At 39.8% G+C, this 27,662-nt stretch overlaps 1 protein-coding gene across 13 annotated transcripts in view; it reads right to left on the bottom strand.

Moving 5' to 3' along the window:
* Positions 1-27,662, bottom strand: part of HIVEP2 (HIVEP zinc finger 2) — a 218,869-nt gene that overhangs the window by 125,699 nt on the left and 65,508 nt on the right. For 2 of the 13 annotated variants that reach the window (XM_025294460.3, XM_044924166.2), the window contains exon 3: positions 13,854-13,914. The exons of the other annotated variants lie outside the window; for them this stretch is intronic. The gene's annotated coding sequence lies outside the window, so the exon portion shown is untranslated. The remainder of the gene's footprint in view (positions 1-13,853; positions 13,915-27,662) is intronic. 13 annotated transcript variants of the gene reach the window in all.

Below are 27,662 nucleotides of genomic sequence, written 5' to 3'. Positions count from 1 at the left end.
GATGTCAAAATTTTAATATTACAAAAAACATAAGATCTGTTTTGGCTTTCTTTCCAAGTCCATAAATACCCTCGAAATTAGTCCTTTTCTTCTGAACAATTTCCTGTCTTCTTAGGTTCTAAGTTGTCAGGCCCACCCTTTCAAAGTATAAATAGGTAAAATTCAGTGTATGGAGCTTCTATTTAGAAAAGGATTCCATTTCAAAGTGGACTCCTAAGAAAGAAATGGTAAGTAAGCAGGACAGACAGTGTGACAAGCCTTACTGGAGACTAGAATTTAGTCCACCTGCAAGAGCAGATGGTTATTATGGACAGCTGCAGGAAGATGGGGAGAATAGTTTGAGAGCTATTGATTTCTGTAGTGATTAAAACCACCACCACGACAATGAAACAGCTTTTAGATTTTTATAGTGTTACTTAAAAATTTTTTCAGAAAATTTTAGGATTATAAAGTTAAGGAAGCACATCAGTCCAGCAATCACTCTAAGACTCTGTTATCAATATTTTATATCTGGACCTTTTTCTAGCCCTAGGTTCTTTTTTCCTACTATATAAATCTTCATAACAATGAAACACTAATAATGGAAATGTGTCTGTCTAACATAATTACAAGAAAAGCGTGAAACAAATTTATGGTACTAGATTTCACATGTGAAGGACAAATGTCACTTTTTCCTCAATTTCTAATCCTTTCAACAGTTAACTATATTGAACAAAGGATTTGCTACTGTAGTAAATGAAATATAGAAACAGGACAAAAACAGATTTTGTTATATTTTTCTTATAAATGCTCTGTCCACAGCTCCATATACAAAATAGTTCCACAAAATTTAACATGAAACTTCAGAGAGCAGAATTACAAAAGGATAAATAAACTCTGAATTCTACTAGTTTTTCTTTAATATAAATTGTTTAGAGGCGAAATTTTTTTTTTCTCAGCCTTGTCACTGTTCCTGATATTAACACAGACATTATTTTTATTTTAAAACCTAAGGTCTTTTTGGAAATTATGAATTAACTTCTTTAGACTATTAATGTCTATTAATGGTTATCATGTATAAAATTCTTTCTAAAATATGGCTTTCTGAAGAATCAAAAAGCATATAAGGGGCTTCCCTGGTGGCTCAGTGGTAAACAATTTGTTTGCCGGTGCAGGAAATACAGGTTCGATCCCTGGTCGGGGAAGATTCCACATGCTGCAGAGCAACTGGGCCTGGAAGTCACAACTATGAGTCTGTGCTCTAGAGCCTGGAAACCACAGCAACTGAGCCCATGCGCCCTAAAGCCCATGCTCCACAAGAAGAGAAGCCATTACAACGAGAAGCCCGTGCAACATGACTTGAGAAAAGCCCACACGGCAACGAAAGCCCAGCACAGCCAAAATAAATAAATAAATTAAAAGCATATAAGATATATTACAAAATACTTCTAAAGATAGTACATGGCAAATATCAAGTTATGAATCCTTCTGAAGATTTAATTGAGTTCTTAGAAGGAAAGAGGAAATAAGTTTAGAAAGTCTTTTCCCAAAGAGGTCAAGTTCAACAGTAAATGTCATGCCAGATTTAACGCACATGAAAAATATCAAATTAAAGTTTTCACAATAACTCACATTTACCTTCATCTAACCGTGCTTTTACATGTCACACATTTTGAGGGCCTGCAATTTATCAAACTCTGGGACAAGAGCTAGGATCTTATCAGATGCCTATCTTTCTATGGAAAAGTTCACATTCCACTGAGCGTTGGTTCAAGGAATATTTATAGTCCACAGGTCCCTAAAACACATGTTTACACAAAATCTTTATTTAAATCTCATTCTTATTATTTTATGCAGTTTTTGTTCCAGTATGGAGAGATGTTTATATTGCTATAAACAAAGACTGTTTTAAAAGGATATGTATGTGTTAGCAATTTTCAAATTTAAAGTACATGATTCACCTTTGGCTCTTGCCCTGGAAAGACCACCCAGTAAGCAACCAAACCAGCAAAAGGACTGCAGGGGGGTTCCTTTCCCCTCCACTACATACACTGGGAATACCACTCTTGCCTTCCTCTCCCCCTAATTACCTGCAGCCTGAAACCAACACCGAAATTAATGGTTCTCTCCCCCATTTTCCAGCCTACAAGAGTGTCAGCAAAGGAGCCTCCTCAATCTCTTCAACCAAGAACTCTAAGAGAGACACCGTTCCCACAACAGTAGATCCCCAATATGTGATCCCCAATATCATTCAGATTTTTGCAGAGAAACCGATACCCAGTTTGTAACTTCTTGTTACTAATACTTCAAGTACATTACAGGTCAACTCAGCTTTTGTGACTCAGCAAAGGAATATAAATGTTATCCAAGAAAACTGTTTAGAAGTTGAGGATCTCTTATATGCACATAGAGGGGCAAAGAAACTGGAATCTTTACACATGAATCTTTACACGTGACTAATTTCTGTTTAGCCAAGAGTCGTTGGAAAACCTAGTAACTTCTAGACAGATACATTTGCTAACACATAGCTCAATTAAATGCCTTTATTGTGCTCTTGATCACCTTTTCTTTTTTTAAGGATTGCCTCTTTTGGAATTATAGCCTTCAATTCAATCTCAGCCCCCCAAAATTTAAAATGAGAAGGGCAAAATTCACCACATTTACAATCTGTCACTCACATGAATGACACCCGATCATGTTTTTCAGTATTCTCCTTTTCCTGAACACCCAAATCCCAAAAGAACAGATTCGGCCAATTCCATTACAAACTGCAATTAACTTCCCAAGGGGCTGAGCTACCTATCTGAGTTATCAATTCTCACCTCACAGAATAAATATATATACATATATATATATAAGCTAGAGCTTAGAGTTGAACAATAGACTCTTCAAAAATAGTTTCCTCCAACAAGAGTTTAATTATACCCTATTTGGTTTTGGTCTTTGTTGCTGTGGGGTTTTTTTTGTTTTTTTTTTTTATTCCTTAATAAGAAAATGAGCATCTTAATAGTCACTATTGCTCTGGTAAAACCAAATCTCCTCTAAATGATCCCAGGTATCTAAAATGCTACCATTTTTTATAATTCAAAACAGAACTTGGACCACTATATATAACCCATGAATTTAAGTTTTGTTTTCTATTATATTTCTAATTGCTTCTTCCTTTAGGATGTGGGATGGCATGTATGAATGCTACCCAGAGAATAATAAGGGAAAGCTAAGAGAAAGACATAAAATCCTAATTCATTAATAATTACCTCCCCAAAGGAATTAGGGCTATGCTACTAACTAGTGAGAATCTCAAATTATTGAACTGAGAAGAGCAGAAATAGGAAAACTTTTAAAGACTGGTACCGTTCGTTTTCTCTTTCACTTGGTTCTAAATCCTTGAATAATTAATACAGCAATACTTAATAAATGCATATGAGGCTACCACCTCTCTTCTCTTACAGTTTAATTAGATGATTGACTTCAGGCATACTATAAATTATAATGACAATTTAATGACTTCTGTAATGTGTACACTTAAAAGATTTATAAACAGGAATAGAACAGCCCAGCACACTGAAAAGAGGCACACCAAACAAAACGAAGCACAACCCAGGCAGATGACAGAGTCAGTCCATTCTGGAAGAGCTGAGCCAGAGGGGTGTGTCTTGCTTCAGTGCCCGTCTACTCTATGGCCATACGACGAGTTATGAACAACCGACACAGGCTTCTCTATAACCTCAACCGTCTTTATCCGGAAGGAGTAAGGCCTCCCATACTTGTGTGTGTATGTGTCAGCTAGGCCACTGAGCCTTCCCAAGAAGGCCTCCTCTTGCAGTGAAAAGGCACAGACCTTTGAGAGCGTCAGTTCTTGTTCTTGTTCAGTCGCTAAGTTGTGTCCGACTCTTTGCGACACCATGGACTACAGAAAACCTTCACTACCTGCTGGAGTTTGCCCAAACTCATGTCCACTGAGTCGGCGATGCCATCCAACCATCTCATCCTCTGTCACCCTCTTCTCCTCCTGCCCTCAAAGTTTCCCAGAAATCCTTCTTTTGTCATTAGCCACCAGTGACTTTGACAAAGGTAACCTCTCTGGGCTTCAATTTCTTCAATGTGGAAAGTAAGGAAAAATCTCTCACTTGCAGGGCAATGGTGGAAATTAAATTACATAGACAGTTGGGTGCATTGGTTAAGAGGCATGTTCTGCCTCTTATTGCTGCTAGAACCTTAAGCACATTATCTAGTCTCCTTGTACCTCAGTTTCCTCATCTAGAAAGTGGAGATAAGATTAACTTTCAAAATCTTGTTGGAAAACTAAATAAGTTAGTACAGTTAGCCATCCATATCTGTAGGTTCTACACCCAGGCAGTCAACCAATGGAGGATTAATAATCAAAAAAAAAAAAAATACTCCAGAAAGTTTCCAAAAGTAAAACATAAATTTGATGTGCAATGGCAACAATGTACATGGCATTTACATTGTATTTACAATTTACCTAGCATTTACAATGTACTAGGTATTGTAGGAGGAGAAGGCAATGGCAACCCACTCCAGTACTCTTGCCTGGAAAATCCCATGGACAGAGGAGCCTGGTGGGCTGCGGTCCATGGGGTTGCTAAGAATCGGACACAACTGAGCGACTTCACTTTCACTTTTCACTTTCATGCACTGGAGAAGGAAATGGCAACTCACTCCAGTGTTCTTGCCTGGAGAATCCCAAGGACGGGGGAGCATGGTGGGCTGCTGTCTATGGGGTCGCACAGAGTCGGACACAACTGAAGCGACTTAGCAGTAGCAGCAGCAGCAGCAGGTATTATACGTAATCTAGAGCTAATTGAAAGTAGAAGACTCTGTGTAGGTTATATGCAAATTCTACATCACTTTATATAAGGGACGTGAGCATCCACAAATGTTGCTATCTGCAGGGGTTCTGGAACCAAATCCCCAGGGATACCCAAAGGGTGAGTGAACGCATAAAGATGCCCTCCTGGCACAGAGTAAGTACTCAGTAACTGTTAGCTATTAATAATTACCGAGCATAACCATCGGCACATACTTCCTTTTCCCCAACCCCCAGCCACACAGAGACTTCCAGCAATAAAGAGTTCCTGAAATTCCATCTCCACTGTGAAGCTTTCTTTCAGAATTAGGTAACAGCTAAGTCCTTTATTATCTTTGTCCAACATACAAGTATCCATATCTTGAATATGTATGTGATTACATAAACATGTTTATTCAAATCTTTGATATGAAGTATTAATATTATATGATATAGGTATTATATAATATCTAGGAGGCTGTCTTCATAAGGCACCCGTAGCCTTAGGAATCTGTCTATGCTATCAAGTACTTACAAAACATGTGGACAATCTCAAAAGCAATGTGTGTTCTGATGTTAATGAGAGCGAGGAGAACTATTGGGAGGTCTCACATGTTAAGCTGTAGAAAAGGCTTTCTCTTAGGCATCTTTAAGGTAAGTCTGTCCCTTAATTGATTTGACCATATAAGGATTTATTTTAGCCCAACAGGGTTAAAGAACAAGGAGAGATAGCCTCATATGGCTAACTGTCCCTTCCTAATGGCTAAAACATTGTTTCTCTTTCCCTTGAACTGTCTTTATAAAAAAGTAGAAAAAAAGATAAAAATCTGACTACAGTGTTTTGATGAGGATTTTCAGTTTTCTTCTCTGACCTCATGCTAAACTGGAAAATGGGAATGATGGAAGATGGGGACAAGTGAGATCCAGTGGGTTAAGAGAAATCTTGGACAGGGCTATACTAAGTCCAGTATCCTAACCAGCTCTAGTAAAGTGTGGTATCAACATTCTTCTAATTAGCAATTGGTGTAAATATTTACTTGAATCAAAATACATTTAATTAGAAAGCACATTGCCCACTTATAGCAAAAAACAAACATTTTACTTATTTGCTATTATAGATTTTCATTTGTCCTCCTTTTAAATTTTGCATGCTATTAAATATCAAGCTTTATGTTAATAACCTTACAGAAAGGCTGTAGCCAAAATTAATGAATACCTCACATTCATGAGTATTTCCTACTGTACAAGTGAGAAAATCGTATATACTCAGTTTTTTTTTTCCCTTAAGCTATCAGTGGTATTTATCGCTATGGCATCCAAGTTACTATACATTTGGTCAAAGATAAAACAAATATCTGGCTTTATCTGCCTTCTACAAGCCAGTTGTTATCATCACAGATTGACTGCAACAGATATGCTTTTGAAACACAGAACCTGAACACCGCATCTCTGATTCTTTCTCCACCCACTTCTGTGACAGCTTTGGTCAGCAACAGCTGCAGCTGATATATTACTCGACTTGTTTAAGAATGTGGCATAAATATAGAGATGAGATGACATAAAGCTGTGAATACTAGATATAGCTCTTTAAAAGTTTTCCTGAGCTAGTAAGAAAAAAAAAAAAGGTATGCAATGAAAGGATTTGTATGTGCCATCAGTTACTTTATGCTTTCAGTAACTAACACATAAATAGTGGAGAAGCAGCATCCAAGAGCTGCAAGACACCCTAAGGGATTTTAGGATCCCATGTGAAATTCTTGAAATTTTGTGCTAGGTCCTTTCTGTCTGTTTATGTTCTTTAGTTTTTTGGTTTTTCTTTCTTTTTTTTTTTTTTTTTAAAGAAACTCAATAGTCTCAGGGTCATCCATGTGAATAACCCTACTTCAAGTCTCATATATTATCATCTTATACCTCTAACTGGCACAATTAGCAAGAGAAAGGAAACATGTGTCTATAATCTTAAAACTAGAAAGACATCTCGTTGTAAGACTGCTGTGTCAGTAATTTCCGTTTTCAAGAGTTACACAATGCTTAAACAATAGTTATCCTCCTGAGCCACAGTTCACTAACCTCACAGTGCGGCTGATGACTGATGAAGGGTCAAGAGGGTAGCAGACTTTGGGTGCACAACACTTCAATCCTTTATCAACGATGGCGAGAGGCCATGGAGTACAGTAACGGAACAAATATTTCCTTTACCCTGTAGTCCATTCCTTCCTCTGATTGGCTACAGCTTCAGTCCACAGTTCACAAGAACAAAACTATGCTCTATCCTTAACAAAACACATTTTAAAAAGCAGTCATGTAATTCACAGGCCAAGCAAAATGTCTCTATCCCTACGGTAGTTAATATAGTAGTTATAGGTGTATCTGCCTCCTTATGCTAAAATAGCTACTAAAAAGTCCATAAAGGGATTCCTGAAACTTAACTTCAGCACCATTTGCACAACTGCTTCACTAAGACACATGCCCATCTCTAAAGGCAATTAAGCCTTTCAGTATGTCCATGAGGAACAAACTGAATGTTCTTATCAGAGGAAGCATTTAATATATAGCAAACTACAGTATTATTTCCTGTTATGTGAAGTTAAATCATCAAGTCACTTTATAAATTAATTCAGAATCAAAGAGATACATCTATTTTGAAAGAAAACAAAGAGAGAATATTAATCTAAACGTCTGGAATTCTGATAAACTAGATGTGTCATGGTAACTGAGAGTTAATAAAAAACATTTCAATGCATATTGAAGAAAAATCTTATTATACAAGTCTGTTGCTTCTATAAATATATTATTTTCTCCTTTTTTGGTGTGATTCTGAACATCTACTCAAATGACAGAATAATGTAGATTTAGGTAAGGTAGAAGATTTCAGCATATATTGAAAACTCCAGATCAGTGGTCCTCAACTGGGGTAAGGCTGCTCTCTTAGGAACCTTTGGTAATGTCTGGAGACATTTTTGATTGTCAAGACTGGGAACAGGAGACAGGATACAATCAGTGAGCCCTGGGGCTGCTGTTGCACCTCATATAACACACAGAACAGCCTGCCCACAGCAAAGCACAGTCCAGACTCAAGTGTCAACAGCACCAAGGTTGAGAAAACCTTGGTTTAGTTGTTTAGAAAAGCCAAGTTTAGTGGTTTAGAAAAGCCAAGGTCTAGTTGTTGCTTCGGAAAAAAAAAAAATGCACTGTTACCTACTTCTTCTCTAAAAAGTAAAGTGCATATAGACAAAAGACAATTGTATTATGGCTAATTAAAATTTTAGTGCATTAAAAAATTATTTCTTTAACAAACATATTGTACTAACTATATTAAAATTCTTATTCAGAGTAGAAAATGATTTCATAGAAATAATGCATTCAAACATAATCCTAAAATCAATTCAATCTCTACTCATTCCATGCATAAAATAATTCTTCCAATTTTAATTTGTTCTCAATGTTTTTAAAATTTCAAAGCACTATACTGAATTTTCTCTGATCATTTGATTTTTAATATGACAAATAGGACAACCAGGATAGGGAGAAAATCAAACTTTTAAAGCTCTGTTTAATCTCAGAATATCCAACGCCCCAAAGTAAAATACATATTATGTAACAACCAACATTTTAAAATGTACAGTTGAATCAACTCACAATGGGAAGACTTACATAAATCAACTAAGGTTCAGATTATATATATTAGTCATTTTACTTACTAATTTCAAGTTTATCAACACAGTGACCCCAAAAAGGCCTGGCTTAAACGGTATTCATACCACTAATCTCGCATCGCATGTGTCTGACCACTGAGTAGGTGTACTGTAGGTGTACTTCCTTCCCAACAAAAAAGACAGACTGACAAATTCTCCCACAGAACACTGATCCAAAATGGCCCTTCAGAGAAATGAGACACAGTCTTCACTCAAGGCCAGGAAGAGCCTGGTGTCGCTTACCACCCTCTAGCAGCAGCAGCCAGGCCAGTCCTGAACAGCAGCAGGTTAGTGCTCTGAGGGTCATGGGAGGTGCACCCCCACCGCCCCGCTGGATCTCCACCAACACCCTTCCCTTCCAATCAGCATGTGACCCACAGCTCCTCTGGGATTCAGCACCAAGGTTATCATAAACATAAACCCTTGTATACAGCAGAGAAGGACCATGTCCTGGAAGGAAGGACATCACCACCCAAGTCCAGGAGTTCTGCTGTGCCCCTCTCTGGCTTCTTGTCTGGGAGCCAGTCAAGGAGTATCTCCGAGGCACGGTTCCCATTTCTGTAAAGCAGGGGTTGTCGTGAGGATTGAAGGAAAGAAAGGTGTTAAGAGAACTCTGCAAGGTGCCAAGCACCGTGGAGCATGTGGGCTTGTGTCCAGGAAGGGCCACCTCAGCCCCACACCTTCCTTCCTGTCCCTCCACATGCATACTCTGTTCTAACCACCCTTCCCTGGCCCTTTCTCTTCCTCTCAAGAGACAGAGCATCAGACTCAACCCCAAATTTCATCAAATAGAGCCTGAAAGAGTATAAGAGACAGTACATGTCATCACTTCAACACAGAATGTTTATTTCTTTAATCTGTGATTGAGTGCAAACTTTAACCCAGGCCTTTTTGGGGTCGCTGTGTTGATAAACTAGCAGTTAGTAAGTAAAATTGCTAACATATATAATCTAACCCAGATGCATTATTCCAGTTAAGCTTCCCAACAGCCCTACTACGTAATGAAATTAAGCCCTATTTTACAGTTTAGAAAACTCAGGCACAAAGAGATTTAAAAGCTTTCCCAGTTTTCACCCAGCTGGAAATGAAGGAACCAGGACAAGAAGCATGACAATGTAACTCGAGTCAGCACTCTTGACCACTACCAAGAACAGTCTCTCATTTTAAGAATAAAGTGATAAAATCAATGAGAGTTTTTGTAAAGTAAACCTCACAGGGTGCAGATAGCCAAATAATGCACAATCGACATAAATAGACTGAATCTTTTCTCTTTATCAACCTCCCCATCACCTCTTTTCCCTGACAATCTCACACTCTCAGTCAGGACACCAACAGAACAAAGGTCCCACCAGTAAACCAAATTTTCTTAAATTCAAGCAGAAAGTAGCTTCTCCATTGAGATAGACACAATCATCTCTGACACAGCAAAAGTAAATTGCTGGTGTGTTTGGGGGACAATGCAAAGCAGTGAATACATGAAAACAGTAACAACGATAACAACAACAACAATAATAATACATGCTTACTCACAATACCTCCCAGCTTACAGAATGCTTCCATATATATTATCTCAACAGATCTAGATCATCCAGACATGAGGGTAGAAGATTTGCAAGAATAGGGAAGAAAAAGGCAATTCAAAGGTCAACATAACTAATAAGAGAGAACTACTATCTTATTTTTCCAAGGCCCCTGGTTATTTCAAGGTCAAAAGTACAATTCTGGAGCTTCTGAAAGGCTGGAAAAGAATACGTATCTTTTGATTTCAAGATAATTTTGAAAATTCTTATTTTTCATTTAAAGAAGACAAAACAAGGGTTTTATAAAAGTAATTTCTATGCAACTTTATATTGCAAAATTAAATTCTAAAAATACAAAATTTACCTTATGGAACACAATATGTGATAGATTCACAAACTAAAATCACAGAAACATGTATTTATAAAAGTAAAATTGAATATGCTTACATTCACACCCTTTGTGGCCCCTCCATTTTGATCTATCTCCCCAATTACTGCGAGGGCTTCCCAGGTGGCACAGTGGTAACGAATCCACCTGCCAATGCAGGAGATGCAAGAAGCATGGGTTTGATCCCTGGGACAGAAAGACACCCTGAAGAAGGAAATGGCAACCCACTCCAATATTCTTGCCTGAGAAATCCCATGGACAGAGGAGCCTGGCAGGCTACAGTCCGTGGAGTTGCAAAGAGTTGGACACAACTGAGCTCATACACACAGCCCCCTCCCCACTGCCAATTATCACATCCTCTTGAATGTGTACAAATGACTACCTTGCCAGAAATGACTTACATTTGCCTGTCTCCCCCAAGCCTCCAATAGGACTTGGTACATAGTGGAAACTCAACTAAGGCACAAACTGGTTAACTGATAGAAATTAGGCATTAACTCACTACTATAAAATAAATAGTCTTTAAAAATATATGTATGTATGGAGACAGTAACATGGAAAGTTACATTGCCATATGTAAAATAGATAGCCAATGAGAATTTGCTGTGTGACTCAGGGAGCTCAAACAGAGGCTCTGTAACAACCAAGAGAGGTGGGATGGGGAGGGAGACAGGACAGAGGTTCATGAGGGAAGAGGACATAGGTATATCTATGGCTGATTCACGTTGTTGTTTGGCAGAAACCAACAAAATTCTGTAAAGCAATAATCCTTCAATTAAAAAAATAAATAAATTTTTAAAAAAGAAAAATATCTTGTTGAAAGCACACAAAGAAGTAACCCTAAACTCAGCTGAAACGCAACTTTGAGCAAAAGCAAGAAAGTGTTGGTCATTCAGTCATGTCCAACTCTTTGTAACCCCATGGACTGTACCCCCCGCCCCCCTCTTAGGTTCCTCCATCCATGGAATTCTCCAGGCAAAGGGCAGATTTAATGCGGGCACAACAAAAATGCTCTTTTTGGATTTGACAGCTCCTAGTCATTCAGCCCAGTGTTACACACAGGGAGCAGTCCTCTAAAACTACTGTGGTATCTTCTGAATCACTGCCATTACCTGAGAAAACCCCAGGAAGTGGTTTGATTGAGTAGCTGGACCAGTGTGAGGGATCAGCTGATGGGTCTCACACATACACACAAGCCAGTAACAATGGGGACATTGTGAAACCAGGAATAGCCTTCTCTTATCTTTAGTAGTTTGGGAAATCATTTCTAACCCAGTGAGTATATAACCTGGGAACAGGTCAGATGGTTAATTATTCACTAAGAGTTTAGTAATTAATCTGCTTTAGACCAAGCATGGTGGAACCTGAAAACCATAAAGATGTCTGAGATCTGGAACCACGAGTCTTTGAAATAATGTCCAAAAAGCAGCAAACTTCCCTCAACAGTTATGACCCAACCAAGAACAAAGCCCCAGTTGCAGGCAGCTGCTGGTAAAAATTAATCAAAATGGACTATGATTTCATAAAGTCTTTCAAACTGTATTTTACAATGCAAAACGATGCCTTCTTATTTTGTGCAAGCAAACGGGTGGTGAAAATCACACTACTACTTGGTAAAACACCAGCTGCTGATGAATCGGGATGACAGTGACCTCACCAGTGACCACAGAGCATCACAGGATATCAATTAAAGAGAATTTACATCTTTACCTGAAAACACAAGGGAAAAGTCCAAGTCATCCTACCAAAACATAACTAAAGAGGTGTTAACAAATAAAGTGAAAGTCGCTCAGTTGTGTCCAACTCTTTGTGACCCAGAATACTGTTCTCCAGTATTCTCTGGGAGAACAACATTCTCCAGGCCAGAATACTGGAGTGGGTAGCCTTTCCCTTCTCCAGGGGATCTTCCCAGCTCAAGGAACAAACCCAGGTCTCCCGCATCGCAGGTGGATTCTTTATCAGCTGAGCCACCAGGGAAGCCCAAGAATACTGGAGTGGGTAGCCTATCCATTCTCCAGCAGATCTTCCTGACCTAGGAACTGAACTGGGGTCTCCTGCATTGCAAGAGGATTGTTTACCAACTGAGCCATCAGGGAAGCCCTACCTAAACACATAGGTCTGAATGAAATATTTCCTCTTTCCCTGAAATTGAAGTCAGCCCCTTTATGGTCAATTTTGAAGGGTTGCAGTAATATTTCATACAGTATTGTGTTTCTTTGTGCATGTTCAGTTGCTTAGTCGTGTCTGACTCTTTGTGACCTCATGGACTGTGGCCCATCAGGCTCCTCTGTCCATGCGATTTTCATGCTGATGCATAAATTTCCCATGCTACATTTTCAGTGTATTACCCTGATGGTTCCTACCCTTTTTGATTGAGGTACCCTGAATCTACTGTTTCTCTATATTCTCAGTCTCCCCAGTCCCAGCTTCTGTAGGTATTAATTCCTGAGGGATCTAACTGGGTCACACCAGCAGCCACAGGACACAACCTTGCCAACATTCACATCAGCAATGCTCCCCTAAAAGGAAGAATTTGCAATGCCAATCCTAAAGCATTACATAGCAAACTTTTTTCCAGATACCACACAGCTTGGACCCAGCATGAGGCTGCTGTGTAAGAACAACAGAATAAGATTCACCTGCCTTCAACGCTCAGCAGTACATCCAACAAGTGTTCTCTCAGTTCTCCCATGCAAAGCTGCTGCTGCTGCTGCTGCTGCTAAGTCGCTTCAGTCATGTCCGACTCTGTGCAACCCCATAGAAGGCAGCCCACCAGACTCCCCCGTCCCTGGGATTCTCCAGGCAAGAACACTGGAGTGGGTTGCCATTTCCTTTTCCAATGCATGAAAGTAAAAAGTGAAAGTGAAGTCACTCAGTCGTGTCCGACTCTTTGCGACCTCATGGACAGCAGCCCACCAGGCTCCTCCGTCCATGGGATTTTCCAGTCAAGAGTACTGGAGTGGGGTGCCATTGCCTTCTCCGCATGCAAAGCTACAGCAACCTTTTGGAAAATCCTTTGCGTTATTCACTAGGGAAAAAAAAAGCTATTTACCCCAAACAAGATATTTATAGAAGCAGACTTTTTTCCTCATCTCTACTTTTCCAAAAGAAATGGATGCCTTGAAAACAAGCCGTTTATGCAAAACAGTAAATTCTGAGATAGACTGAGAATTAATCCAATCACAGGCATTATCTAGAATAATGCTCTTCACCAATAGTTGATGTACACACTGATTACCATGGGCTACTAAGTGCTATTTATGTCATTAAAAATAAATTTAAAATACTGTCGGTGTATTTGACTGAATTGTTTGAAAACAGTTAATCCCTGAATTGAATAGATGATTACTCTTAAATTTGAGCACACATTTTCCAGCCACTCTGGATTAAGAGGAATTTACCATTTGTGTATGCACACCAATGTACAGCATTAGGTTCACACATGAAATGAAGAAACACACCTGTGATTCTCCCCAGCACTAGCTCTTCCTGTCCAAGCCTATGAAATTTGAAGAACAGCCTCTAAAAAAAATAATAAATCAACATGTTTATAAAAAGAATAGATGAGGTGCTTCCTAGCTTCAGAATTAAAAAAAAAAAAATTTGACCAGTAATTCTTCTTCTTGCATAACAATGGATAATATCCTTCTAAAATACTGAGTTTTCAAGGATCTGGACAACAGCAAAAAGCAAACACATTTGCACCAAATCCCTGAGCAGTTAGCATGACTTCTGCATGGGATGGGAGGACACACTGTACTTAAATTTACTCACTACAAATGGTTCCCCTCCACTCAGCCATTTGCTATTAAAAGAACCAAGCTGTTCCGAAGATAAGCAGGAAGTGGATATTCAAAACGTGTAGGCGGGATATTTTCATAGAGCTCCTCTAAATTCCTAATACCTGAACAAACCAAACCAAATTAAAAACCCAGCTCAAGCTTTAACCCAGTTAATAATTAAAAAAAAAAAATACCCATTTATTCCTCTTTTCAAATATATACGATTATACATTTTTTCAAAACTTTTTTAGTAAGATTGCTTATAAATGTTTGCAAAATTCCACTTCATCATAAGACTAAATTTCCATTTTCAGATTTTCTTCTCCAGTTCAGACTTAAGAAAGATACACCTATTTGGTTGCTTTTTCAAAATCTCTTTTGTTTCACGTAAATTAGTAAAACAGTTCAAACATTCTTATTGTTATGAAATCAACGTTTTGGGACATGATGCCCTCATTACTGAGTTATAAGGCATGTACTGAGTATGCAGTATGAGCTAGCACTCTAACGGCTGCCATGGGATCCAAAAGTTAAAGTTAGAATCCCATGCTTAACAGCTAACCATGTAGTAGCAAAAGGCAAGATATGCAGACACAAAACGATTACATTCCTCTCTAAAGCGTACAGACAAAAGGAGAAGAAGGGAAATCCTTAAGGAATTTGGCAGGCACAGAAGGGGGAAGGACACTGAGGAGAGAACAGAGGGAGCAATGGCCTGAAGCCTTGAAAAAATACAGCCCATTCACAGAATGTTAAGGAGGTAAGTGGACTCCATCAGAGAACTAGACACGATGAGAATTAAAACTGTCTGGGGAGGACAGGTTTGGCGGTCACCTGTCCTGACACCTTCATTTAATAAATAAGAAACCGGACTTAAGGCGGTGAATGAGCCCACAAAAACTCTGAAGCAGCCACTAGGAGCTATTGGCCGGGCTCTGAGATGCAAAGGGGCTTTGGTGAAATGTCACTGACCTCATGGAGTCGAGTGGGGAGAGTCAGACACAAAAAAAACAAACACAAAAACAATTAAATTGATCATTTCAGGTTCTGATAAGTTCTATCACAATGGTGTGCTGTAAGATGCATTGGAGAAGGAGAGAAGAAACTGCTCAAACTTGGGTCGCAGATGGCCTGTCTGAAGAAGGAATGCTGGAATTGAGATTTGAACAAGGAAAAGAAGCCATAATTCAGAGGACGTGGGTTAACAGCATTCCAAGCAGGAAAAAAACAGCTAAGTGCAAGAGGAGAACAGCTTAGCAAGTTCAAGGAACAGAATGAAAGCTGAAATGTTGAGCCTGATAGGCAATGGGCAGTGTAGAGAGATGTGCTCAGGACGGCAGTCTTGCGGAACACAATGAGAAGCTTGCATTTTAATTTCAGTCTAAGCGTAACGAAAATATACTGGAGAATCTGTGGCAAGGGAATGTGTTATATGATTTATACATAAGAGGCTACTCTAGGGAATGTGGGGTCAGGGAAGTGAGCTAAGAGCTTTTGCAGCAGACTAGGCCAGATGCTGGGGTCTTGAACTGAGACTATGGCAGAGGAAACAGCAAGAAGACTTCTCCTTCAGCATTTATTTTGGAGAGAGAGAACCAAGGGACTTGCTGCACTGAATGGGAGGCCAGACAGAAGGAGATGAATTCTGGAATTTGGGTCTGAGCAATGGTGGGCATGGCAGTTCTACTTAATGAAATCGCCCAAGTACGGTGGGGGAGCAGAGCTTTGCAGACAGACATCAACAGCTGCTTTTTGACTTTCCTAACTTGGACGTGTTCATCAGACAGCCTAGGGCACATACTATGGAAATATTTAAGTTGGGAACTTAGGAGAAGACCCATTCACAGATATAAAACTTTGAAAATTACCAATGTATAGATGATATCTGAAACCATGCAACTATTGAGATCTGCTAGAGACCGTAGATAAAGAAGATAAATGGATTTAAGGCAGAGCTACAGGGAACTGCAACACATACGTGAGGGCTAGCGAAGTTAACCAGATCATGTACACGATCAGTCTGAGGTGGGAGATGCCCTGGTCTCCAGCTGCTGTGTGATGAAAGCCTGCACTGCGGGGCAAGAACAGGGGTGAATGCACCACAGCTCTAAAGAACGAACAGCACCAGGGCAAGTGAGAATGACTGTCAACTGAGCACCACTAATCAAAAGTCATTTAACTAGGTAGGAGAAAAATACTGTATGAAATACAGAAAGGCTAAATAGGCACTTTTGAAAAATCCTACTATAGGATATGTCACATGACATCTCTACTTGAAAAGATGGGCATAAAGATATCTACAAAATATCCATTTTCCATATTGTGTTCTTCTTATTAAATATTATAATCAGCCTTTCAGTTTTGCAAATACTTAGAAGTCTTCCTAACCATCTTTTACCTTATTGTACGTTCCTCTTGATGAAAGTGAAAGTGGAGAGTGAAAAAGTTGGCTTAAAGCTCAACATTCAGAAAACGAAGATCATGGCATCTGGTCCCATCACTTCATGGGAAATAGATGGGGAAACAGTGGAAATAGTGTCAGACTTTATTTTTTGGGGCTCCAAAATCACTGCAGATGGTGACTGAAGCCATGAAATTAAAAGACGCTTACTCCTTGGAAGGAAAGTTATGACCAATCTAGATAGCATATTGAAAAGCAGAGACATTACATTGCCAACAAAGGTCTGTCTAGTCAAGGCTATGGTTTTTCCTGTGGTCATGTATGGATGTGAGAGTTGGACTGTGAAGAAGGCTGAGCGCCGAAGAATTGATGCTTTTGAACTGTGGTGTTGGAGAAGACTCTTGAGAGTCCCTTGGACTGCAAGGAGATCCAGCCAGTCCATTCTGAAGGAGATTTCTGGGATTTCTGAGATTCTGGGATTTCTTTGGAAGGAATGATGCTAAAGCTGAAACTCCAGTACTTTGGCCACCTCATGCGAAGAGTTGACTCATTGGAAAAGACTCTGATGCTGGGAGGGATTGGGAGCAGGAGGAGAAAGGGACGACAGAGGATGAGATGGCTGGATGGCATCACTGACTCAATGGACGTGAGTCTGAGTGAACTCTGGGAGTTGGTGATGGACAGGGAGGCCTGGCATGCTGCGATTCATGGGGTCGCAAAGAGTCAGACACGATTGAGCGACTGAACTGAACTGAACATTCCAATAGGTATACTAACAATCTCTAACAGTACATACATGTCTAATTATTTTTAACCAAGAATGTCCTCTTTAATTATTCAATTTTTATTACCTGGCCAGTTAACTATAATAAAAAACCAATGAAGATTATAAGGTCACAATATAAATCAATATTTCCCCAGGGACGGGGGAGCCTGGTGGGCTGCCGTCTGTGGGGTTGCACAGAGTCGGACATGACTGAAGCGATTTAGCAGCAGAGGCAGCCAATGAGTACCTTAATAAATAAAACTTTAAAAAATTACCCAGATGGTAATAACACAACATTGAGTTCAGAATTCAAATTCCATTTCAGAAATATTTCCATTCAACACCACTTAGAATTTACATATCTTGTTGGTCTCCCTAAAACGTTTTACTACCCAAGTCCAAATTGTACTTCAATCCAATATTTGCATATCATAATACCTTTGGTAAAATTAAAGAAAGTAAAGGAAAAAAATACAGAGTTTGGTAGTTGAATCCTTCGTATTCCTACCCTGTACCTTTGAAAAGTGTTCGTCACTCAGTTGCGTCCGACTCTTTGCGACCTCATAGACTGTATCCCACCAGGCTCCTCTGTCGATGGATTTCTCCAGGCAAGAATATTGGGGTGGGTAGCCATTCTCTTCTCCATGGGGATCTCCTTGACCCAAGGATTGAAACCGGGTCTCCTGCATGGCAGGCAGATTCTTTACCATCTGAGTCACCAGGGAAACCACCCCATACATTTACTGGCCCCTTAACGCCAACATATGGAAAGCACTAGAAAAAGTTAAATACATATCTCAGCCTCCTGAGAAGTATACTATCATCTCAGGAAGCATGTACTATTATAAGGGGGTCAAAAATAATGAGGATTATAAAAATACTTTATTTTACAAAGTAAAGTAAAATAATAAATGTTGCTTAGTCATGTCCGACTCTTTGCGACCCCATGGACTGTAGCCTACCAGGTTCCCCCGTCCATGGGATTTTCCAGGCAAGAATACTGGAGTGAGTTGCCATTTCCTTCTCCAAGAGATCTTCCCAACCCAGGGATTGAACCCAGGTCTCCCGCGTTGTAGGCAGACGCTTTACCATCTGAGCCACCGAGGAAGTCTCTTTTATTTTACAAAAGAGTATTGCAACTATTCTTCCAAAGATTTTGTCATTGGAAAGATGCACCCTTCATCACGGAAACCCAAGTTAAAGGATTCAGGGTCACAATTTTCAAACAGATGCCAGATTTGTGTGTGTGTGTGTGTGTGTGTGTGTGTGTGTGTGGCTTAAAGTGAAGCCCCAAGGCAATGCAACACTCCTGTAATACATTATTTAACTAATCCTTGTGTATGTATTTCCTACATCAATTTTTATAGGAGTGGAGGCAATTCTTGATATTCTAGACAATCGTCAGGCATATTTTTTATGTCATTTAAACTTCTGCTACAGTAAACTGCCTCCCCAAACTGTCAAAAACCAAATCACACTGGCTTCAGTACAATGAGAAAATGATGGAAACAAAGTGTACTCTCAAATCACGGTAACACAGACTCATTAATCATTGCATTGCTCACAAACGATCTTGATTTTAACAAATAGTTCAAAGCACAGCTTTACCTCCTTCTGTATACAGCATTTCCCGGGAACTATTTATGTCTAAATGGTAACAAATCTATACATATTCATTAATATAACAAATAAGGAGACATTTTTAAGCAAGTTTTTAGACCATTAGTTCCTCTGGGTGAAAAAGGAAAGTGTGTTTCGGCCACACCTTCTTGGAGAGAGTGTTGGTCCTGCCAGTGGTCAAAAGCCCTCCAGAAACCACTGCAAAACAAGTTTCTCCAAGTCCCAAGAGACGAGCAGGCATTGAGGGTGACATCAGGGGAGTACAGAGTGTTTTCTGTGCCTCCTCAGATGTCCTGGCAGGAGACAGACTTGTCCCAATCTAGGGGAAAATCAGCCAGGAAATGTGTCTCCGTCGACAGCTCTAGATCACAACTTCTCAGCAGTTCTCAGCGGATAGAAGAGTGACTGCAAGGAGGCCGAGAGGCCTTGGTAAAAGCACACCAACCACATCATCACCCTAAGTACAGAAATCACGGCGTTAGGAGGGAGATGGGGCTCCATGGCCAGGTAAGGCCATGGTATACTACAGAACACCTTGCACTTGAACTCAGAAGCCCCTGGTTTCTATTCCTGGCTCAGCCATCCATGAACTGTGTGACTCTGGGCATGTCTTTAACCTGTCTGATCCTCTGTTATGTCAGTTATAAATTTAGAAAGAGAGCAATATCTGTCCTGTCCACCATATGGGTTTTGTAAAAACTCAGTAAGGCTATGTATATGAAGCTCTTGGTCAATTATTAAGTCTTGTGAAAATGGACATTTCTTATTTTATGGAGGGGTGCATCCTTTAAACTGCAGGCAATGGGTAGCTAGTGAAGGTTCTAGATCTTCACAGTAACCTATTAAAAATGGTATTTTAAGAAGATGAACCTTGCAGTGGACCATGGAATGAATCACAGATAGAATCATTTGAGTTGGAGTTCCACCTAAAACTGGAGAAGGAAATGGCAACCCACCCCAGTATTCTTGCCTGGAACATCCCATGGACAGAGGAGTCTGGAAGACTCCATGGGGTCACAAAGAGTTGGACACAACTGAGCACACAGGCATGCACCACCTAAAAGGCTACATAGTAGACTAGGTGTGATGTGGCAAGGCCATTCTAGAGTAGTGGTGGCTGAAATATACAGTAGGAGATTTTTTTTTTTTTTTTTTTTGGAAGAACACAAAGGTTGAGCATCAGGAATAATATAGATGGGTAGTCCGTGAGTTGCCATTAAAATCAACTCAGTCACTCAACCTTTTCAGCCCTCCACTAACATCTCAGATTTAACACTTTCAAACCTTCTTCTTTCTCCTCTATCTCAAACTCAGATCTGCACTTGCTCATGCCAGACTTGTTTCTCTAAATGTCTTTCACTTCCTTCCAAATGCTGAGGAGCCTCTTTGCCCTCATGTTGACTTCTGGCCTCTTAATCTCACCCTTGCCAGGCCATTGGACTTCAGCTATTTGGGCAATCATGGGCCACAGAGTCAAACATTTCAATAACACTCTCTTCTCCTCACATCCCTCCATCTCCCTTCTCCTTCCTACACCTCTCCTGACCTGACTCACCCCAGAGGCTACTTTCTCTGTCTCCCCCTGGGTTATACTGAAAGATCAGCAAAAATCATTCAACAGTGCCCCTCAGGCAGAGGTCTCTGGCTTCTGATGACTTCTTTGAGGACAAGGACGATGTCTGGTTCACTGCTATATCCACAGAGCCTGGCACATAGAACACCCTCCAGTATTCTTGCCTGAAGAATCCCATGGACAGAGGAGTCCATGGGGTTGCAAAGAGTAAGACACAACTGAAGCGACTTAGCCCACAGCTCAGCCACAATACACAGTGAACAAATTTTGACAGTATTTGGAAACACTATAATCCATCTCTCCTATTACTTTTTTTCTTGGCTTCTACCTACCCCCTTCACTGCTCCTCTTTACTAGATTCTGTTTTTCTTCCTGTCCTCCATTTAAGGCTATTTCCCTGGGAACTAAAGTCAGATCTCTTATAGTCCCGTTTTGTTCTCTATCCAACGGAGATCCATTTCCACCAACATAGGAGAACATCAAGATATTTCAGACAATTATCCTCATTAGAACCCAAATTCAACACTCTTGCCAAGATTCCCGTAATTTCAACAGCTCCAGGAGGTAAAGCCTTACCAAAAAAAAAAAAAAAAAAAAAAAAGACCAGTGAGAAGGAACAAAGGTCAGAGAGGAATCAAACCCTCCCAGTGGGGACAGCTGAGCCTCAAGTGGTACTGACACGCAAGCCTCTGCCACCAGACAGTCACCAATGTGTCCTACATTAATGACAAAGAAGACTCTCTTCTCAGAGATCATTATTGCCTTTCCAAGTCCAGGCTCTCTGAGGCCCGAGGATTCTACACCTTCAGAGGCACTTGCTGCCCTTCCTTGAAGACAGTCTTCCACATAAAAGAGAAAGGTTTGCTTCAGTACTTCATTACAAATGGGGAACATGGACCCACTCCGCTTCCCCGTTCGGCCAAACCTGTAAGAACAACATAGCTTTGACTTTGACTACATCCCCAGGCAAAGTTCAGCCTGCAACTGGGTTCCATCCTGATTTCTCTTTCCCATCAATGCCAGGGCACAACTCAAAGTCACAGTCAAAACAGCAGGTTCCTCACCCATTTATTGGACAGAGCAGTTCTATAAAGTCATATATGTCTTCACCCCAATGTGTCTGCCTTCTGTTGTGAAGACCCCTCCTCTTTGTCCACCCAACTCAAACCTCAGACACCTTTGATGAGTCTAGCCCTCTGTTTGGATCAAGCATGGGACATATCCCACTTTCTTCCCATATTAGACTCAAGCTTCAGAAGACAGAGGTTTTTATCTTATAAGTTACGGTTAAAAGGCCTTTCTCATGGTTTGTACCATATACTCCTGGTCTTTCTTAAACTTATTCCCTCAGGAGGAAAATAAGTTATTTATTGGATTATGCTATGTGACCTTACGAATACCTCTCTACTCACATAAAACTAACTTAACTAACAGAAAGCAACTATTTTCAATATGACCTTACCTAGTTCACACAGGAATTAGGCTGCAATTTTATAGAAAATGAGGCACTTGTGGGCAATTAGTTATTTAAATACCTGTAAGTCTCCATGTCAAGAATTTTTAAACCTCCAATAAAAAGTCTAAATATCTGGAAAGGGAGATATTTTTAGACAAAATTCTGCAGCAAGTGAATGCTGAGAAGGTGAATGTAGATAATGATAGCAACCTGTTTAATAGGCAGCAAGAATTCCCCTACATGGGCTCTTAGAAGACATTCCTAACCATCCCTTAATTTGGAGGCAATCAGACAGTGTCACCTAGCTTTAGTGAGTTAGAAGAATGCCTTTGATGAAAAATCCTTAGACCTGAGTTCCATCATTTGTATCTAAAAATACAGCATCTGGGTTCTTCCTTTTATAGCAAATAGATCTTCTTCCACACCAACTGAAAAGAGTAGAATAAAATATTTCCACAAGAAAATACATTTATCTCCATCCACCATTGTCCACAGTGATCTGCATTTACCACTGAGCTCCTTGTTCCTGCTCTACAAGCTGCCATTCAACAGGAACCTCCACCCTGCTGACTTGGGTGATGGTGCCTTGCTGTAGGCGCCTGAGGACCTCAGACAGGATCCACTCAGCAGTCACTGACATACACTGGCAATTTCTGTTCCAGGGAAATCAAGACAAGACATTCAAAGCTGCAAACATTGCCCTACCTAATTAACACAGTTCTGTTACCCTTGTCAGGGCTGCAGGAGGACTGGGCCGAGTGTCACCAAGCCCTCTCCTGACACCACACCTAGGAGATCTGAGCCTTCCAGCTCCTAAGCCCCAGCAGGAAAGCTTCCAATGAAGAGAGCCTGTAGCTTAGCTGCTGTCAATACAATGAGTAACTTGGGGTATAAAGCTCATCAGTTTACTAGACCTCAGGGTCCTCATCTGTAAAAATGATGACAGTAAAATACAAAGCCTTTTAAAACTTGGTAAATCATTAAGAAGAATTCATAAAACTAAGGAGTTCCTTCAATGTGATTAACATACTAAATTATATAGGCAACAAGTCAAAGAATCATTTACCGAATGAATTCTTTCTACATCCTCCCAGAATGAGCTATGTATGTAGGTCATTCAATTGTTCTCACACTTCCATTTAGGTATTATCCTAATTTTACACACTTTTGAGGGTTTCACAACATCTTTTCCTTGTGTAATATTGGAGTAACACACCTATAAGAAGGTAAAATTAAGTATCATATCACCTCAATGTTTTAGGTGGGGTTTTCGTTATTTGCATCATCCCCTTGCAACATAACAGGAAACTTAGTGAAAGGATCACATATTAACCAGAAAACCCCATCAACCGCATGGACCCAAGCCAACACACCAATCACTCCTACTGTATTCAAGTTGTTCTGATCATCCATAAGTAATAAAAGTGTTTCCATAGAAACCAAGTATACAGCAGAATCCGCTCACAGTGAAGGATCTGCTTATCAAAAAGACTTCGAGGCAAGATATTGCTCTAAGTTAGGTTTACACACCATCATACACTGGCATAATTAGATAGTACCCCTTTGGAATTTCACAGTCTTGTACAAAAAGCTCTACACATGGAGAGAAGAGGAGAAAATCTGGAAGAAAAGATGTACATACATAGTTATAAAAATACCAAAGTAGATTCCATGCTAAGCTCTGCCAAAAAGAGAATAATTACTGTGGACCATTAGCATGCAGCCTTGGAATTATATTCTCGTCTTCAAGCAGAAGCCATCATCAGATTATCAAAATGAGGTTAACCTTTCTAAACTCAAATAGTTCTCACACGGAATAAGCACAATGCAATCAACAGACAAGCCGCTATTTCCCTCCCACACAAACTATAATCTTTTGTGAAATATATTTTTAATGAAGAATGCATAACCCTCCTACATGTTGGTTCTTCTTTTACACTCCTCCACATAAAAGCATACATGCATTTTAAAGAGACGGAGAAGAATTTTACAGCTTCTAATAACATCCCCTGCAATGTATGGCCAAAAAAATAAAAAAATCTCAGCATCTGAACGAACAACTATCTTTTTCATATAATGCTACTTTTATAAAAGTAAAGCTAGTCACTAATAGCTCCTGGGGACAGTACAATGATATAAACAATGAATCTTATCAATATTTTAATGCTTTCTTTCTAATGAGATACATTATGGAGCCTTAACTCATTCAACTACTAATGACTCAAAATTCCTAGAGTTCTGAATTTTAATCTTTCACAAATTTCAAATTATAAAATTGCTTGTCATGAGTCACATTGCTTATCAAGAAGCAGTTTTTTGAAAGAAAAGTGGGGTTTTTTTTGTAGATGAGGTTTACAGTGGTTTTCTTTTGTCTTTCTCCTTCAGTCATCTGAATTTTCAATGTTTAAAACTGAAACAATATAACCTGACAGTTGAATACTTTTTTACCAGTAGGACAGCTATTTGGAAATGAGACTATGAAAGTAATTATGCATGTCCATATTCACTCAGTAGCATTGGATGAGATACGAAAGACAAGAATAAACATCTTTTTTTTCCATTAGGATTTTTTTTCACCCCACACAGCACCTGTTTCAGGCTACTAGTATCTAGGATCTAGCTCAGAATATGATTCCTAGGAGGCCAGCTGTCAAGAAAGTAGTGACATGAATGCTCACCTTGGCAATCTGTTACATGAAGGAGATGTGGCTTCAGTTTGGGGGAAGAAAGGGGGAATAAAACTCAGAAAGTCAAATCAATAAATGTCATATTTCCATAATGAATATAGTCTTAAAAGATCAGAAAACCAATTTTGCATAAATGCTTAAATGACATAATTGCATTACACTAAAATAGTGTAATTTTGTTTAAGTGTCACTTAAAAAAGCACTGAAAGGACAGCCTGCAAACACGGGCAGACCAGCATGGGTTTGAATCCACATGTGCACCTCACTCATCTGTGCAGAACCTGGTTTTAACTCAGCAAAAGGTCCGGAACTGCTTTTACAAACAAAATAACATCACGGAGAGAAAGAGAGGGAGAGAAAAAAACAGGATGAGGAAGAGGAGGAGATGGGAAGGCAGAGAGGAGGAAAAAAGTTTAGGAGATGGACACGGTTATCCGAAAGCAAATGAAGCTGCAAAATGCTGGTAACTTTCATTCTAGGTTCAGAAACCTTATTCACCATGTGTAAAAGAAAGAGGTGGGGAAAAGGAACGAAATCAGAAAACATTTTTGTGAATTCAGTTATAATTCATTTCCACACACATACACCAATGCACCGCTCTATTCCCCCAAAACTTGTTGATGCGAGGTGCAGGTTAACTTTTCCAAATCACCTCCAAACACTGCTAGGTGAAAGACAGCACTGGATTCCTCTGCATCACCACAAACACTGGCACACCTTTGATTCAAAGCCCCTACTTCTATCCAGGACCAGAGCAGTCCAGTGGCTCATGGATCAATCCAACTGATTGGAAAAACAAAATCTTAACTCATGAAAGAGGACTCAGTGCCTTCCCCAGCCAACCCCAAGGAGTCACTGGGTGCCTCCTTCAAGGGTCTGACTATCCGCTTCCTCCAGTTCAGGAAATGCACCTTTCCCCACAGGGCACATCCTCTGAAGGCGAGGATGAAGCAGCCGGCTGAGCCAGAATTGCCTCCGTTCACAAAAGGAATTCCCCCTCCCTTCCCCTCCTTCTTCCTCCCCTTGTTCCTCCTGTCCCTCCTCCCATCCTCCGCTGGTGAATAATATCACTGCTACCTGCCTGGATCAACACCGTGAGCCCCTGTCTTCAAGCATTCAGAGAATGTAACAGCCTGGAAATTCCTGTTGTCCGTTCGCTGAGGTCACAGATAAGCTGAACAACAGCGTGGTTCCCATCAATCATAAGCCACTCACTGATAGAATGTATGGTAGGAGACCTGATGTAAGCAAGTCACCAGAGAAAATACCCACTGATGACGCATATCCAGGCATAAAAATAGTTACAGGGCCCTCAAAGGGATTATTCAACAGCCTACATTTAGACTTTCTTACAAGAGACCTGAAGTCACTGTGCTGCAGTTAAATGGCTGGAGAGAGTTTAAGTTTAAGCTTTCTCACCAGACATAACCACAAAGAGCTGGTTTAAATAAGCTCCTGCAATAACAGGCTGTTTAGTCCATTTTAACACAACTTTATAAGCATTAAACAGCACCACCAACTATCTTATAAAATGCCGCATAACCTCTCCTCTTAGTCACGTTCTCCTTCCTATAACCATTCTTCTTTTTCTCAAAGTGTGCTCCCCAAACATTAACACTTAATTGATCCAGAGAAAAAGAACATTAGCTGCTTTCCAAATAAACATTAGGAAAATGACACAGACTGCATTTCTGCAGTTATCTTCTTTTAAAACGTGCTTTTAAGTAGAATTAAGCTTAACTATCAGTTTCACCCAAGAAATGGACATTCTGCATACCATACTTGCAATTATATCTCTCCTGAATTGTTTGATCATTTACAGAAGTAAATCTCCCATGTATGAAATACACCTACCGCAGTATCTTACACATAGTAGGCATATTACTGTTTGCCAAAAAAGTGAATGAATGAATCAATCGATCGATGAAATGCAATACGCAAACACTTTTATTAAGTGACAGTAAGATGTGAACTCAGACTGAAATCCTGGTTTTTTTTATGAGGAGGAAAATAACTTTCTACATGTGTAACAATTTTAATAGTTTTCAAATCATCTGTTCTTTTTCCTCCCACTCAAACATATGCACAGTTACCCTGCAAAGGAAGGTCTTTTCACATAGCTTTCCTATCAGAAAATGCTGGATTTTTGCACATTTTAATATCTGGATATCTAAAAATGTTCCCTCTCCAGTTTCATTTAAGCAACTGTGCCGACACAAGGAACCATAATGGCAAATGGATTTAACAGAACCCAAAATTCTGCCTCAGAACGTGAACACTTCCTACTTGCATGCCCTATTTGGAAGTCTTAATTACCAATCTTTCCTAATAGTGGACAGGTTTCTATTGTTACCCAGTTGATTATCAGCCACAGAACACTTCTCTGTGATAGACGGTATCTCAGTACTTAATGGCATTAACTATCCAGCCCATGCAATTGGCAAAGACCTGTGAGCAGCATTGCTGTAACTCTGGACAAACTTAAGGGCTTAATTCTAGAGGGCAGCTCTCCAGGAATGGTAACAAGATGACATTTTTCTTCCTATACTGGTAGGTTCCACATCACTTTCGTCAAGTATGATAATACTGCTATAAATACAGGTGGAAATTATTTTTAGTACTGAGATTTCGCAAAGCATTCACGTTTCTCTCCTGTGCATATGTGTCAACAGTATGTGGCCTAGTTTACAGAACTCAGATGGAAATGTTCGCTGGTGCCCTCTAGTTGATCACCGTTAAGCAGCTTTGAAGAAACACACACATCACTCTCTTCGTAGAAGGATGGCAAAGTTCCTAATTCATAACAGTTGAGCAGTTAACTCCTAACATAAGATGTGGGATAATGAAACATTAAATCTAGAGTCTGTTTTATTTCACAAGGTTTTATTATTCATTTTGAAAATGAATAGAGGGAAAAAACATTAAGAAAATGGGGGGAAAAAATCTAAAACACAAGATAATGAGACACGTCCGCATTTGTCCAAG

This window comes from Bubalus bubalis, chromosome 10, assembly GCF_019923935.1.
Source record: "Bubalus bubalis isolate 160015118507 breed Murrah chromosome 10, NDDB_SH_1, whole genome shotgun sequence".
NCBI lineage: Eukaryota > Metazoa > Chordata > Mammalia > Artiodactyla > Bovidae > Bubalus > Bubalus bubalis.
This window is presented reverse-complemented; position numbering and strand designations above follow the sequence as displayed.